Raw genomic sequence first — 18,352 nt, forward strand, 5'->3', positions numbered from 1 at the left:
AACTCTGCCCCTCACTGACTCTTTTGCCCCCCCAATACACCCCGCACACTCCTCTAACTTATACTCCTCACACTCACTGCACTATTTAACATTTGCACATTTAAAGTTTGCACATATTCATTGCACTGATTCACTTATTTGAACTGGACATACCCACTGCACATGGACATTTGTAATTATGTTTATCTATCTGCACACTTCTGCTATTAATAGTATCCTGTACATATATTCATTTATTGTAAATCTGTTCATAGCTAATACAACCTGTATATAATGTTCATAGTACATCCATCTGTAAATATTACCATAGTTTTTCTATAAATGCACTTTATAACTTATACCTATATCCTGCACTTGCTGCTATTGCACTGCTGGTTAGACCTAAACTGCATTTCGTTGCCTTGTACTTGTACATTTGTAATGACAATAAAGTTAAATCTAATCTAATCTAATCTAATAAAAACGAACAGGCCTATTAAATACTAAGCAATAAGCACAAATTCTAGGAGTTTACACATCACTCTAATACTTCTTGTTTGAATATGCTAAAAAGGGGTTTACATTTATAGATATATAACTTGCCAATATATAAAACCTAAAACAAGGTGTTTTGATTAAGTCTTAAACCATGATTAAGATTATTTTGGATAATGAAAGCATTTTCAAAACAGCACTTTAATCCAAAAAGATTGAACAAAAGGACATTCCAAAAATAAGTGAGCTACACTTTCAGTAGAAGTTTCGCAGAAAGAGCAGGTATAAATGGCAAGACAGGGAATAATGTCTCGGTGTTTCGTAGGTTGCGCGACCATCAACCGTTTTCTAAGAAGATGACAAAACATTGCTGTGACTCTGAAACAAGTTTTATATATGAAGAAAATTACAAAGCACTGCAGTGTTTAAGTGATCTGTGTTTGTCTGAGTAAATTAATCTTACCGAAATGTGAATATTCCATAAAAGCTGAAGCTGATCGGCCAATTCTTGTCACGTGACTTGCGGTGGGCTCGCGGGATTCATTGGCGCGAGGGCAAATCCATACCTTAGCAGTTCGTGGGTCCTTGGGCATTTTCCTCTTTGCAGAGAAACTTTCCAAAGATGTCTGTTTCTTACTCATTTTGCTGCTTGTGGGTTAAATTTTGGGCACTCAAGTGACCGAGATGTAACGTTAACGGTGAGAATACGAACATTTTTCAAAATAAAGGACTTTTCAAAATAAAAGATCGTTCAGACTTAGATAATAAATAAAACAGAAATGATTAATGATTTCTTGTGCAGCTATGGAATAATTTTTGTGCCAATAAGAATGAACGTAACTTTATAAAACTGAACGTAACTTTCCAAGAAACGATCAAAAATATGCCACTGCAAAAGAAGAAAAACACAATGAAAACAAAAAATGAACTCAGTCGCACGAATTTAACATGCTCTTCAAATATGCTTCATTCTTTGTTAATGATTTTCAAAGAATCGTTTTCGCGAATCATGGATTTTGAATGAGTTGCCACAGTTTTCGCTTACGCTTCGTAAATTTTCGTTTGCTGTTTTGGCACAAACTTCTCGTGGGGGCGGGCTTAACAGCGATCTACACTGATTGGCTAATGAGCTTTTGATGGACAGTTGCTCTCTGACCTGGAAGCACAGACGTGACGTCAGTGGCGCGCATATCGGAAAGTTGTTGCGGTGTGCAATACGTTGTGCTTAATGTTAAGTATTAATGTTAGTATTTTACCTACGGTCGTCTCTTAGTTTCTAAAGATGACCTCCCGGGAGAGACACGGAGCGGTGCCATCATCTTCCACCTCAGCTTGTCCCTCAGGGCAGCTTGAAGTAAGTTCGTGTTGCTAAAGTAACGTTTATCAATAACAACAATAAAATTTTTATTCATGTACAGTGTGCAACAGTTCTGGCTTTTTTTAAACACTTTTATTGTTTAAATGTTGTGTTTAGAAACGTTATACATTTTTGGTTTATTGTGTAAAAATGTTTAATGTATATCAAGATACACTGAACAGGCTAGAGACCTAAAATACACAGACAACTTCAGATTAGAAAATAATTATTGTTAATAATTATTAATACGGTTGTTGATAACTAAGAATAGGCAAAGCTGTTTAATAAACGAATGGCGTATAAACATGCATCACCTCTGAATGTGTCAAGTCATCAGGCATAGTGACATTCCGTTTACCCAAGCCAGCTTGCAAAAGTTGCACCTCTTCAGCTGATGAAGGGGCCATGTCTGTATTTTTACTCAAAAGAAACACTGAAAACACAAAAGGTTTCCATAGTTTGTTGAGCTTCGCTGGTCTGCTAAAGCTGGGTAGCCGTCTTTTTGAACCACGCTTAAAAAATCCAGGGAAAGACCTTCAATAGATTGAAAATAAAAATTACTAACGTTATTAAATTATATTTAATACATGGATATGTTTATTGGGAACACAACAAAACCTCAAAAATAGCCCCTAACTACTACCACTGTTCTATGTATAGTGTTAAAATGTATTATAAATAGAAAGTGTTGCTATTTGTTATTGTCATGACTGCAAAACTGAAACCTGGCCATCTCTTGGTCCACTGTTTGACTCTGTCCCGAGTGCTGACCCTGCCTTGTGCTGGTTTTCCCGAGCGACTGGTTAAGAATTTCAAGGATGTTATGAACAGCTGCAGATGCAGCATGTGCACCGAGATTAATGCCTTGCTGTAGAATATAAAGACCAGTTTGATACCTGCACTACAATGACACGTCCTTACATATTATAAGTATAACTGTATAAAACAGCAATCTAACTAAAATTAAAACAATTAAACTACATCACATAACATCAGTGCACTGCAAACTTGTGAATAACAACAATAACCCGCAAAATAACTGTTGCACACTGTACATGAATAAAACTTTTATTGTTGTTATTGATAAACGTTACTTTAGCAACACGAACTTCAAGCTGCCCTGAGGGACAAGCTGAGGTGGAAGATGATGGCACCGCTCCGTGTCTCTCCCGGGAGGTCATCTTTAGAAACTAAGAGACGACCGTAGGTAAAATACTAACATTAATACTTAACATAAAGCACGACGTATTGCACACCGCAACAACTTTCCGATATGCGCGCCACTGACGTCACCGTCTGTGCCTTCAGCTCAGAGAGCAACTGTCCATCAAAAGCTCATTAGCCAATCAGTGTAGATCGCTGTTAAGCCCGCCCCCAAGAGAAGTTTGTGCCAAAACAGCAAACGAAAATTTACGAAGCATAAGCGAAAATTGTGGCAACGCATTCAAAATCCATGATTCGCGAAAAAGATTCTTTGAAAATCATTAACAAAGAATGAAGCATATTTGAAGAGCATGTTAAATTCGTGTGACTGAGTTCATTTTTTTGTTTTCATTGTGTTTTTCTTCTTTTGCAGTGGCATATTTTTGATCGTTTCTTGGAAAGTTACGTTCAGTTTTATAAAGTTACGTTCATTCTTATTGGCACAAAAATTATTCCATATGCAGCCCGGTACCAATTTATCCACAAACCGGTGGTTGGGGACCGCTGAGCTAGGGGATGCAACATGATCAGTTTCTACTGCTAAAATTTTTTTTAAATATGATGACGCGACCCCCACAAAGCTCGCTAAGGCCCCCTTGTGGGCCAGGACCCCCCTGTTAGGAACCGCTGCTTTACAGTAAGTTTAATTGGACTACTTAGAAAGCAAACTTTTTTTATTTAGATAGGAAACTTTTTTTAAAGTGAGTGTTTACTTTGCCTCTTTTTATGAAAACGACAGAAATAATATAGAGCAATAAAATATTGGTGCTGGCTTTCATCAGACAATATATCCGATGCAAAAACAAAAATAATAAAATAAAATAAGGATGCTAGCCTTCTGTAACTCAGAAGACCACAACACTTTGGATATTAGAAGCATGGATATTAAAGATATTCTATCATTAGGTATTTATGGTCAGCTAAAGTTCTAAAGAAACTTTTTAAAGGTAAACCCATATTTATAGTATTAATTATAAAACACAAAATTAGGAAGTATTGCAAAAGTTTTTTGTTATGCTGATTTTTTTCACCCAATTATACACAACAATTATATAATACAATATATATATATATATATATATATATATATATATATATATATATATATATATATATATATATATATATATATATATATATATATATATATATATATATTATACACACTTTTGTGAGGTAAAAAAATAAATAAAATGGGGCCTTTGGATTTCCCATAGCCCCAGGGCCCAGTTTTTCAAAAGTAATTCACTAGGATTTTGGATAACGGATTGGATCAAATCTTGAAAATTGGTTTTTCAAAAGAAAAAAATGTATTACATAACTGGATTAGATCACGTAATCCAATCTTGGTTTTGATTCGGAGCAAACCTTTAGTTGGGTGTTTCAGACCTTTTTTTTTTATAGGATTTGGATCACTTTGATCCAAAAAATGTGGATTAAACTGATCGCATCAGAAGGGTGGATTCAGGGTGGATTTCATGCCCAAAATGTAATGAAAACTTTAAAAATGTATCAAATAATACTATATATGGATCATGCAGTATCTTACAAGATATCCTATTTATTCATAAGGTTTTAATTGTATTTTCTCATCCGTCAGACTACAGTGACTATAGGCTTTAACATATTCAGCCTTTCAGTATAGGCCTATAGCAAGGTAGAAAGAGTTTGGCCTCATAAAATAATCCCCCAAATAATCCCCCTGTCAAAATTGACCAAAAACAATACATTTTATTCTGTCACTAATTTATATATATATATATATATATATATATATATATATATATATATATGTATATATATATATATATATATATATATATATATATATATATATATATATATATATATATATATATATATATATATATTCATCACAATGGAAAATATTTTTGTCTTTAGAATATTTATTAGTGATGCATGCAATGATTACAGAATAACCAAAAAAAAATGCAAAGAATGGCAATCACTGATTTTAAAATCACTTTCAACAATTGCAAAGAGACTGAAAGGGCAGAAGCACAGCTTCGTCTGGCAGAGGAACAACTGACTCTGACCAAACTGCAGCAAACCAAGGCCAGACTTGAGATCCACCTCCTAAAGCCTATGCTCAGACAAGCTGGTCTCTCCACATTAGATGAGGAAGTCTGAAATTATCGTGGAGTTTTTGACATTAAGTCTTTTTTTTTATTTCAATACATCTATATTTCAAACTTATTATAAATAACCTCAATGTACAGTGTTTGTGTTGTAGTTCTCAGATGAATGGACTGCTGGAAGAGGATGGGGTGGGAATTTTCTTGTTTTTAGTTTTTTAAAAATGTGTGTTTTTATTTCAAATAAAAATAAAGTTATATTGACTCCGCACTGGCTATTCTACTTGTCGCCCTTTACATATCTATAGTTCTACACTGTGATTTCCTATCCTGTTTGAGCTCTGATTATCCATATTTAGTGATCCTGAAAAGTTCCTATTCTGATCAGATTGATCCAATCCGATGTTGCTTTGAAAAACTGGCTCAAAAAGTAAGATGGATTACGTGATCACGGATTGCAAAAAAAGGATGACTAAATCCGGATCAATTTTATCCGGATTAAACCTTTAGACCGGGCCCAGGGCCTAAAATTTATTCAATGTTGATTTAACTTAGGTCCGCTATCTGGGGAAAATCTCGGATATTATTAGTCTTTTTTCATACTTATCTTCCTGAAATTTTGACTGGATAACTTAATATAGGATTTGAGTACACAATAATAAAATAAAAACTCGAGACTGAAGCTAAAATCCCATATTGAGTTATCCAGTCAAAATTTCAGGAAGTATAAAATTTCAGGAAATATATAATTATCCCTCATTGGTTTAATTAGGGTTCCTCCACTGTAATGATACTGTAAGCCCGCTACTGATTTTAAAGCAAAACATATTCGCGGCTCGGAGGCGTTGCTATGCGACCTTAGAACGCGTTCTAAAAAATTCTGTTCTGTTCTCATTTTTCATTTCTGCATTCAGTGTTCGATAACTTTCAGTGCAAACGCAAGCAATTTAAAGCTGATCATATCATACTATCTGACATGTCATTTTCAGCAGATTACTCAGTTTTTCAGCGTCGAACCATGGCCCGAAACAGTCTAGATCACGCGATGTGTTTCAGGAGCGCTAAAGATCAGAGTCTGTATTTTGCCGCGTGCAAAGACGCAAACTCTGTCTTGAGCGAGGAGACCAAAGAAGCTCTGTTTGGGAAAGAGCTCTCAAGATGGCGACACGCACAGCCAACTCCTCCAGCGGTGAGTATCCTATCTTTACATATATTGTTCATGTAGTGTTCTTGTACCGGATATTCTAACATACGTGAAAAGGGACAGTTCACCAAAAAAAAAAAAAAAAACTCACTATTTACTCTCCCTCGTGTGGTTTTTATATTGGCTACTTTCTTTGTGTTATTAAATAAAATATTTTGGAAACAACAGTTGATGGTACACTTTGATTTCCATATTTGTTGGTAAAGTATGTTTTGATGCTAGATTTTGCTTGTCAGACCAGTAAAAATGGAAGAAAATGTGTACCCTCATCTTTAAAATAACATTTTGTGTTCAACAGAAGAAAGAAAGTCATATAGGTTTTGAACAAGTGAAGGGAGAGTAAATGATGAGAGAAATTACATTTTTGGTCAAACTATCCCAAAATGTGGCTTAACCCATTAGAATGTGGTTTAAGTTCAGTATATGGTTTATTGCCTACAGTTTTATGACCTTTCAAGCGCATATAGAAACATCTACAATCTACATGCAGTCAAGAACCCAGTATATGAACACAACACGTAAAATACCATGTTATGTGTTTTCCTCCCCTAATAAACTATTACAAAGAAAAAGCTTAATGAATTTGGAGGGGGATAAATGTGACCCTGAACAGCAAAACAGATTTTTTTATCAACTAATGAAATAAACGTCCACTTGTGTATATTTTGTTAGGATAGGACAATATTTGGCTCAGATATGGCTATTTAAAAAGTTCAAAAATATTGAGAAAATATCCTAATTAGTTATTCTGTTTAGCTGAACAGAAAATATTTTACAATTTGTTCTTGATTTTCTCAACACATTAAGCCACTTTATATTTTTAAGGCACATGTTGTTTACATTTAGTTTTAATTTATTGTGTACTGTATATTAAGCAATGTTAAGCATTTTTTTTCACATTTTCACATTTTTACCTGCATTTATATGCCAACTATAATTTTAAATAGTTTTTTCTTCCTTTTTTAACACCAACAGGAGCGAGGGATTTCAGAAGTCCTCACAAAATCAAAGAAGACACCGCAAATGCAAGGTGAGCTGGTCAAACTATCTCAACTGAATTCAAAACTCATTTGTAAGAACCACATTAATGTTTAAACAATCATGTGATCCTTTGCAGCAACACGTTGGATTCCAGAACTTGGGGTGAATGAGAAAGAATGGATCTTCGACCCCCTGTTTTATAGATTCAACGACTGCAGAGTGAGGACTGTCTCCGCCATAACAGGCAGGCCTGAGCAGCCTCTAAGTGGCAACTATGTAAGTAAATGTTGAGTGTTTTTGATTTTTTTTTAATTAATACAAATTTCTGTATTATGAAATATCATTGGGCGTCTACTGTATGTTTATGAAAAATAATATTTTTTATTATATAATTGTATTGTCTGTACTTTTCTAACGTTTCTGTTTTATTTTCAGGGTTATTTTCATAGGAAAGCTGCTCAAAAGCCTGTCCGCCTGCCGCCCTTACACCAGAAAGAGTAAGAACTTTTATGTCATTGTTAATATCTCTCTATTATGCTAATTAAAAGGTTCTCATTTTGGAGTTTTTGGTACTATGTTTATGAGAATCAACTTTAATTCCTCATTTATTTAAAATCACTTCATTTTTCTCTCTAAAACCCTGCTTTCTGATAGCTCGATCATCTGTAATCATCTCTGTTATTGTAATCTCTTTCAGAAAAGACAAGGCTAGAAGGACACTTTGGCAGTCGAGACCCTGTGCTCTCCGTCCGAGAAGTCAGGTGACTCCTGTAGAATTGCCCAAACTCCAGCCAGTACCACCACCTAAAAGGCAGGATCAGAGATCAGTGGGAGCAAGTGGTAAATTATCCAGCCAACCACAGCTCCAGCAAACGTAAGTACTTTTACAACACTACATTCATGTATGTCATATTGCACTATAGTATATGTGAATGTTATATTTTACTTTTATCATTGCTACTTTATTCTTTATTTATATTGTTTAACAATTTTGAGAGTGAAAAGTTAAGTAGAAATTTACATATACAGGAAATATGTATAACAATAATGGCTTTAGACCAAGTTAAATATTTAAACCACACTTTTATGGCCATTAAATAGTTAATTTCTGTTTAGTATAGCTCTTATTGCCAGACACTGATTTCAAGACAATTGAAGCTTTTCTGTTTCCTAAAAGTGCAGATGCTTGTTATAGTGTGATTTATAATCATCTCTTTTACTGTAATCTCTTTCAGAAAAGACAAGGCGAGTAGGACATTTCGACAGTTGAGACCCTGTTCTCTTACCCCGGGACCTCAGGCGACTCCTGGACAAGTGTCCAAACTCCAGCCAACACCACCGCTGCCCAGAAGGCAGCAGAAAACAATGGGAGCAAGTAAAGAAACATCTGCAGCCTCCTGCCTACTGCAGCTCCAGCAAACGTAAGTACCATTACATCACTACATTCCTGTATATTGTGTGGCAATATTGTATATTTGAATGTTGTTAGGTTTATGACTTGTTAAATGTTTAAGCAATCCGCTTGTTAAGTCGTGACGTATTGAATACTGGTTCCCGGTTCAAGTCGCTACTCATTTGAATTGAGAAAATGTTTGTTTATGACCACTTTTTAGTCATATCACACATTAAAGTAAATTTTGTATCAAATCATGGTTTACACAACAGTCTCTGGACTTGCTTCATCACAGACACTAATATTTTAACAATTTATAAAAAATGTATCACTTTCTGGCCATCAGATATTAGGCATGGATGTATATTCTGTGATCGTGATTTTCCAAAGTATTACATCGCTTTGGAAATGTTTATTATTACCATTTGTTGAGTCTCCCCATACAGTTTGACACAGCGTTTGGACCCAAAAGCCGCTTCGCGTGACATCACACTTAACAAGTGGATACTTTTCTGCCCATTAAATAGTCCAGTTTTATTTAATATAGCTCTGATTGCCACACACAGATTTCAATCGATGTTTTTCTGTTTCTGCACATCCCAAAAGTGTAGATGCTGCTTGTCATATTGTGATTTAAATTAATCATGTTTCTGTAATCTCTTTCAGAAAAGACGAGTATAGGACATTTCAAAAGTCGAAGCCCTCTTCTCTCAGTCTGAGAGGTCAGACGGTTCCTGGAGAATTGTCCAAATTCCAGCCAATACCACCAATAAAAAGGCAGGTAGAAGGCACAGTGAGTGAGGCTCTGGGAGCGAGTGCAAACATCTCTACAGCCTTTGACCAACTGCCGCTCCAGCAAACGTAAGTACTTTTACATCACTACATTCATGTATTTATTTAAATGTTCTATGTTTCTTATTAATTCTTATTGTATTATGTTTATACTATATAATGGGATCGAGAGAGTTAAATGTTTCATTCTTATATACCTTTGTCAGACGCTGATTTCAAGATTATTTAGGAGTGTCATTCATGCATATGTGCACAATTGATCTTTTTCTGTGTCTGCACATACTAAAAGTGCAGATGCTCTTTCTCATAATGTGATTTATCATCTTGGTTACTGCAATCTCTTTCAGAAAAGAAAAGGATTGGATATTTCGACAGTTGAGACCCTTGACCTTCCCTCCGAGAGGTCAGGCGACTCCTGGAGATTTGACCAAACTCCAGCCATTACCACCACCACCTAGAAGGCAACAGCAGGATCTGGAAACAATGGGAGCGAGTGAAAACATCGCTACAGTGTCCAGCCAACCATCGCTCCAGGAAACGTAAGTACTTTTACATCACTGTACATTACATTACTACATTCCTGCATTACATATCATACTTTTGTATAGTTTTTTATATTAATTAACTGTATTGACAGTAAATCAAACTAGAACTTTAGTTGTACAGGAAATATGCATTTGATAATAATGACTTATGACTTTAAATGTCTAAACCACATTTTTATGGCCATTAAATAGTCCAGTTTTAATTATTATAGCTCTGATTGCCAGACACTGATTTTAATATAATGTAATACTGTGCAAAAATTCTGTTTATCTGTTTCTGCACATACTAAAACTGCAGATGCTGTTTCTCATAATGTGCTTTATAACCATCTTTGTTTCTGTAATCCCTTTAGGAGAATCTCTCTTAAAGAAAGAATAGAAGGCGAACCAAAAGCCCAGAGAGAACAAAACAAGAGAAGAGCAGAGAAAATAATTGAAGACATCATAGAAGAAAACGAGAAGGCCAACGCAGAGAAAGAATTAAAATGGAGGTCAATGATGAAAGAACATATTGAACGATATGACATCCTCGCGGACTACTTTGCCCAAGATGAAAATTTGTGAGTTTCTGACTTCTCCATCTTTGGGAACAGAAGACACAGTAACAGTCTTTGACCCTCTGTGTTTTGTCTTGTGTGTATTTGTGTAGTGATAAAAAGATAGACCTCCTGCAGAAGATGGTGGACACCAGTTATATCTGCCTCAAAGAGGCCAAGAAGAAGAATAAGGAGCTGTTGGAATTAAAATATGGCACTCCATTGAAAATCTTAGTAAGTGAAGAATGTGTCTTAAGTAAAGCTGTTAAAGCCTCCTACAACATAATACTAGACTGTACTACTGAGCTCAAACACAACTTCTTTTCTCTCCAGAATGAACGGATGACACAGATGATCTCCGAGATCAGCAGAAGCAGGGAGGGTGCTGAAGGGATCGTCTACCATACAGCCCTTCATTTAAAGGAGGAAGCATTGGTGGACTCCTGTTTGGACGCCTGCGAGTTTATTAAAAGCCGCAACCTCCAAACAACAGTGAAGCAGCGCTTGACAGATCTCCAGTTCCAGTAAGATAGAAAAATGCTTTTCTTTATGAACCTAATGATGATCAGAAGTGGTTATAACTCTATTCAAATGTGGCCAACTGGAGGATTGAGTGGCCCTTTGAAACCTCTTGATAATCTTATTGTTGCTTTCTATTATTCACAGACAAAGACAACAGGAGACAACAATGAAGGAATGTAAGATTGATGAATGGAGAAAACATCGAGGACAGACTGGCAAATGTCTGCAAATGGCACTCGCGCCTTCTGTGATTATAGTAAGTGTCTTGATCATCAAATACTGGATCATTGATCAAAAATGTGCGACTAAGTTTTATCATGTCTTTATTGCAGACTGGAAGTAAACTAAAGCCACTCAGCCCTCCACCAAGAGCTGTAAAGAAAGCGGAACTGGTTAAACTGCCTTCTCAAGACCTCAAGAAAAACATCCACAAAAAACAATAAAATATGAATGAAAACCTTTGCTTTTGCATTCTTTTGTGAAAGTTTATTTTTAACTGAATGTCAGACATGTCTTATATGTTGTGTTGGAAATCAGAACATCCAAATTGGAAACTTTTTGCAAGGCATCAGAACTATGGAAAGAGAAAAAGCAGAAGATCGTTGCCTTGGTATAAAAAAAGAAAATCAAACACACAGTGTCTGAAAATCTTTTTGAACGAGGAACTATTTTCTTCCACCATTCATTCACATCTGCAGCTGATCAGAACAGCAGAAACCGTTACTACTTTACCAACATCACTTAGAGCTATTGTTTGAATGATTCTTTAGCGTAATGTTTAAAGTGATGACAAAACAGGTGATTTTGCTCACATTTTTAAGATTATATCCTATCAGTCTAGTGACATTTCCCAGTATTTCTCTGTTGCAAACGGCATATCACAATATTTACCCTCAAAAAAGCCAAAGCAAAGCAAACACTAGCATATTACTATAGTATAAATACAGCAGTACAACATACAAAACATCCATCTTGTGGATGGACAACGTCAACCATCTTTGCTCTGCTCAATGACAGGCTGATGGATGCCGACATTCTGTATCTCAGAAATTATAAATATTTAAATAGGCACTATCCTCATAAATAAACTGAATAAATGCAATCTAAACAACTACATTATAACCCAAAAAACCTAAAAAGTACATTATGTTGTCCAACAGCTGTATTATTTGTCAACTGTATACTGTAGTGAGTTTATTGATCTGCTGTTACTCTATGTAGGCAGAGTATTACAGAAGGTTGAGGAGGCTGTACGAGTTTTGACATTGTAGAATATCACATGGCTATCAGCCAATCAGATTCAAGAACCAGACAATTTTTGTATAAACGAGCAATATCACACTAGTAGCAGTGCAATGTGGCTGTATATCTGTACTGGTGGGAGGCGTGCGTTGGCATGAGGCTGCAAGCCTAAAAACTAAAAATAAACAAAATTAATCAACTTAAAATACATTTTAAAGCAATAACTTATACTTTTAAAACAGAAATAAAATTACAAGGCTTTAAAATGTGTACTTTCACATTTTTCATAAGGGTTGGTCAAACAGATTATCTTATTCCAAACTCATATATTAAAAGAATTTAAAGGTGCAGTAGGTGATTGTCCTCAGAAACATTTTTGTTGTGCAGGTTGAAAGTCTCTTCACATTCCAATAGTTGATTAAAGTAAATGATCTAAATATATTTTTATGTATTTTTATATTCTGGGTAAGGCATAAAATTAAAAAATGTTCATCCAATTAAAATTTGTTGAGCCGACAATTCCCATAATTCTGATAAGTAGCCCAAACTGTCTGTCAACAAATGTAGATTTGTACATCTGTTCACCCATTTATGCAGATCCGCCATTAGTGCAAAGTGAGAGTAAAAGCAGTAAAAACCAATGCTGCATCATTCATTCATTCATTTTCTTTTTCGGCTAAGTCCCTTTGCAGCTGCAGCCTAGTACTGGGAAATATCCATACACTCTCATTCACACACATACACTACGGCCAATTTAGTTTATACAATTCACCTACTGCATAGTGCATTTCTTTGGACATGGAGGGGGGGGGGGTGTGAGGGTGGAAACCGAAGCAACCTGAGGAAACCCACTCCAACACTGGGAGAACATGCAATCTTCCACACAGAAATGCCAGCTGACCCAGCCGAGGCTTGAATCAGCGACCTTCTTGCTGTGAGGCGACAGCGCTACCCACTGAGCCACCAATGCTGATTCAAAACTTTTTTAAATATTGGAGTTACTTTTGCACGCTGGAGGAAGGATGACACCATGGCTGAAGTATGTCTTTCAGACAGGTAATGTTGCTTTAAAACAATTTGTGACCCTTTGCTAATTAATGGAGAGGAAGTTGAACAGACGAGTTCCTTTAAATATTTAGGTGTGGATGTTAACTTTCAATTCTCTTTTAATAACCACTCAGAGAATATTTTTAAAAAGGCTCAGCAACGGTTGCGTTTGTTGAGAAAACTGAGAAGTTTTGATATTGAGGAGGACATTTAGATTGTCATATATAAGTGAAGTTTATTTATAAACTAATTTCAAGGGGATCACATGTTTGATTGCTTGCAGCTGGTCCAGCAGTATCCAAATTACGATTCACCAATCAGACGATTTCTAAGCCACTATAAATAACCCAAGTTCCATATAACAGCCATCTTCATTTGAAGAATCCCCCTTTCCACCCCTTCTACTCCTCCTTTCCTAGATGGGTGGCACGGTGGCCTCACAGCAAGAACGTCATTGATTCTAGTCCTTACCAAGCCAGCTGATGTTTCTGTGCGAAGTTTGCTCTTTCTCCCTGTGCTCACATGGGTTTCCCCCAGGTTCCCCGGTTTCCTCCCACAGTCCAAAAACATGCAACTTAAGTTAATTGACTAATCCAATCGGCACCATAGACATGAAACTAGAACAGGGGTGGCGAACCCGCGGCTCGCGAGCCGCTTGCGGCTCTTTTACTGCTCTTGTGCGGCTCAACCTCTCGCGCGATTTAACATACATTAACCAATTGACTAATGCCCCATTCACACGGGGCTTCAGCGTTGCTTGCTGCAGAAGCTGGTAGTAGCTCAACTTTTCAAGCGCCAACGGACGCGTCAGCCAATCAGATTGCTGTATGCAAATACACCTGCTAGACAGTGGCCTATTGCTGACTGAATTTCATTTTCTGACGCTTCTATGACGATCGTTTCAGCTCTAACTTCAGACATGCCTTCAGTCAAGGGTTGACACGAGTGACGTGCAGTTCGTTAATATCAATCGTCATGGCAGAGTCAGGAAAGCGTACAGCTAAGCGTAAATACGAAGATGAGCGCAGAACATTTTTATCTGAATGGGAGGATTTATATTTTTTTGTTGAAAGAAATGGAAAGCCATTCTGCTTGAAATGCCAGACTTCGTTGTCACATTTTAAGGCTTCAAATCTCGAGCGCCATTTCACCTCTCTCCATTCTGCCGTAGCCCGGGAATTTCCCAAAGGCAGTGAACTTCGCAAGCACAAAGTAAAGACACTGAAAGGTCAGGCAGAAAAGCAAACTCAGCTTTTCCGAAAATTTACTAAGCATTCAGAGACGTATGTTTTGCGCATCTGTTGTGTGGCTCTTTGCAGTGATAAAGTTTTTTTTTTTGGCTCATCATGCCAAACAGGTTCGCCACCCCTGACCTAGAAAGTAGTTATCTCTTAAGAGCAATCACTATCTGTCCATTAGCTACTAAAGCAGGGGAGTTCTCGAGATCTACCTGAGCTCAAACTCCCCTCTCGCCTTGTAAACGGGAGGGAGCCCCGAGCTCGAGGATCTTATGAGCTCAGGGCTCTCTCCCGGGACAGCATTCCAAACAAGCTTTATAATCAATCATCAGCTAAGTGTGAACTCACTTATTGAAATCACTTATTGAGTCTGTCCTTGCTTTTAATATTGTAGTCTGGTTTAACTCCCTCTCTGTTAAAAGCAAAAATTACCTTTTTAAGGTTGGTAAACCTAGCGAGCAAAATAATTAGTGAGAGACAAACTGCTCTCACTGATTTATTTATAGCAGCAACAAAAAGAAAAATCCCCACTATTGTGGAAGACACTTCCTATCCTTTACATGGTTCCTTTAAAGGTGCTGTATGCAAGTTTTTGACTCTTCTAAATCATAAAAATATCATATGTTTGCAGGTATTTAAGAAACATGCCAAGTGAACATTCTTGTTTATCTGAAAAACAATGCTGAAGTCAGATATTCTGCTTTGAAAATGTGTTTTCTGTGCCGGCTGTCTTGTTCATGTTTTTTTTTTAATGTTAGCTTACCCAATTATAATTCAGCACCCTGGGTTGCCTTGTTGGAAGACCACATATTTCATACATTCAGTCATGAAGACTCTCAAAGCATGCATCCATGACCGAAATGCGACCTCCGGTAGACAGTAACATTATCAGACTCCGAAATGAGACGCAGATTCAAAGTTCCTCATGAGGTTAATATTTAGCAAATAAATATTATGATATTTACGATATTATGACTATTAGGTGAGCAGGTTACATTGTAACCGTGTGTCCTAACAACATGCTACGTGACAAGGTTTGCAGTGATAAGCAATTTGGCTGTTTGCACCAAACGAAACACGACAGAAATCCAGCAGTGCAATAGCAGCAAGTGCAGGATACATGTATAAGTTATAAAGTGCAGTTATAGAAAAACTATGGTAATATTTACAGATGGATGTACTATGAACATTATATACAGGTTGTATTAGCTATGAACAGATTTACAATAAATGAATATATGTACAGGATGCTATTAATAGCAGAAGTGTGCAGATAGATAAACATAATTACAAATGTCCATGTGCAGTGGGTATGTACAGTTCAAATAAATGAATCAGTGCAATGAATATGTGCAAACTTTAAATGTGCAAATGTTAAATAGTGCAGTGAGTGTGAGGAGTATAAGTTAGAGGAGTGTGGGGGGTGTATTGGGGGGGGGGGGGGGGGGTGCAAAAGAGTCAGTGAGGGGCAGAGTTCAAAAGGGAGACAGCTCTGGGGAAAAAGCGGTTCCTCAGTCTGCTGGTTTTTGTCCGGGGGAGCCTGAAGCGCCTGCCGGAAGGCAGGAAAGAAAACAGTCTGTGAGCAGGGTGAGAGGTGTCCTTAAGAATACTGCGTGCTCGGCACAGACAGTGTTTCTTCTGGATGTCCTCAATGGCTGGCAGTGTAATCCCTGTGATGCGTTGGGCAGTTTTCACCACCCGCTGCAGTGCCTTACGCTCAGCAACAGAGCAGCTTCCATACCAGACTTTGACGCAGTTGGTCAGGATGCTTTCTATTGTGCAACGGTAGACGTTCACCAAGACGGCTGATGAAAGCTGGTTCTTCTTAAGTTGCCTCAAGAAAAATAGGCACTGGTGAGCCTTCTTGACCAGGCTGGAGGTGTTGGTAGTCCAGGAAAGGTCCTTTGAGATGTGGGTCCCCAGGAACTTGAAGGATGAGACAGGCTCAACGGCCATCCCATTAATGTGGATGGGATCATGTGAGCCTGTTCTTCCCTTCCTGAAGTCCACAATGAGCTCCTTGGTCTTGTTGGTGTTAAGGAGCAGATTATTGTCGGTGCACCAAGTGGCCAGATGCATATCCTGGACAAGGCCTAATCCTGAGCAGCTACTGTGGTGGTCATGGAAGAGTGGAGAACATGAGACTGATTCCTGTGACGCTCCAGAGACAGACGAGTCTTCACTGAGGCCAGCTTCCAGCCTCCGCCACTGAGACTGCAGCTCTGCACATGACGTTTGGCCAGCGGAGAAATTAAAATGATCGTGCCCAACTGAGCCTGGTTTCTCTCAAGGTTTTTTTTTCTTCACTTCCGCCATTTAGTGAAGTTTTTTTTCCCTCTCCGCTGTCGCCACTGGCTTGCATGGTTCGGGATCTATAGAGCTGCGCATCGTTGGATTTGCTCTTCTGTGTTTGGACTCTCAGTAGTGATTATTAAACCACACTGAACTGAGCTAAACTGAACTGAACTTAAACACTAAAAACTGAACTACACTGTTCCAATTTACTATGACCTTTTATGTGAAGCTGCTTTGACACAATCTACATTGTATAAGCGCTATACAAATAAAGGTGAATTGAATTGAATTGAATCTCCTTCCTGTAGGCAATCTCATCATTATTGCTGATTAAACCAATCACTGTGGTGTCATCTGGAAATTTGATGATGGTGTTTGATGATGGTGTTTGATGATGGTGCAAATTTGATTATGCATTGGCTTGCACAGAGTCACTGTTCTAGATTTCAATTTCAAACGATTTATTTTATTTTCAAGATTTCAGGTGAAAGCTGCTGCTTTCAGTAGTATGGCAATAAATTATGTAAAATGACATTCAAACTCACATTATTAGCCTTTAACACTGAATAAAGCACCTGAGGTGATCAGTTTATCCTGTTGTTCACCTCTGAGAAATAGAAGTCGTTTTTAATATATCAATTAGAGGTGTTGGTAAGAACAAAAACTCCTTTTAATACGAAAAACATTCCTATCGTGTGCTGTTGCTTTTATTGAGATCACGACTTAAATCAGTCTCAATGTTGTTGTGGTCAATCTGGTAACTTGCACTTGCATTTGTTTTGATCCAGGAACACAATACCTAGTTCAACCACTGGGTGTCAAATTACATACTGCACCTTTAAGTTACTTTCGTCTGGTAGATGGTATAAATCCCTTTAGCAAAAAAGGCTAAGTACAAGAAGACATGTATTCCTACTGCCATTGTTTTTTTAAATAGAATTTTAAAAATTGAATATTTACATAATTGTAGGTGTATTTGAGTTTTGTTGTTGTGTGTGAGCCTGTAGACCATTTTCTAACCCCTGTGAGATAGACAATAAAGTTTATTGAATTGAATTAAATAATCACACAAAGCTGATGTAGATTGTGTTGTTTTTACGAATTTTTTATGAATGGGTTATATGTGTTCAGCCACTGGGTTATGTGTTCAGCCACTGAAATCTTCAGGTGAAAGATTGATTTGACCATTTTCAATTTCATAGGGGACCTTTTACAGCGTTAATAATATAGATTTTTATTTAGTTTAACAAAAAAACTTAAATAGCGTAAAATAGTAAATAGCGCTATTCCGCCTAGCCTGCTGTACTGAGGTGAAGTTGGTTTTATATTCACTTTTAAATTCATTTTTGAACAATGACAATCTGTGTATATTGTTTACCACGCATACAGTAAGCATACAGTAGTCACTTTAGGACAAAGCTTGTGAG

General features: G+C 37.1%; 1 long non-coding RNA gene across 1 annotated transcript; it reads left to right on the plus strand.

Annotated features, from left to right (window-relative positions):
• The first annotated feature begins 7,750 nt into the window (after nt 1–7,750).
• Nucleotides 7,751–8,619, plus strand: LOC130233975 (uncharacterized). The gene is made up of 3 exons (XR_008838260.1): nt 7,751–7,812; nt 8,013–8,189; nt 8,551–8,619. It is a non-coding gene; the product is annotated as an uncharacterized LOC130233975 (long non-coding RNA).
• The last annotated feature ends 9,733 nt before the right edge of the window (nt 8,620–18,352 follow it).

This window comes from Danio aesculapii, chromosome 8 (genome assembly GCF_903798145.1).
Source record: "Danio aesculapii chromosome 8, fDanAes4.1, whole genome shotgun sequence".
NCBI classification, from domain to species: domain Eukaryota; kingdom Metazoa; phylum Chordata; class Actinopteri; order Cypriniformes; family Danionidae; genus Danio; species Danio aesculapii.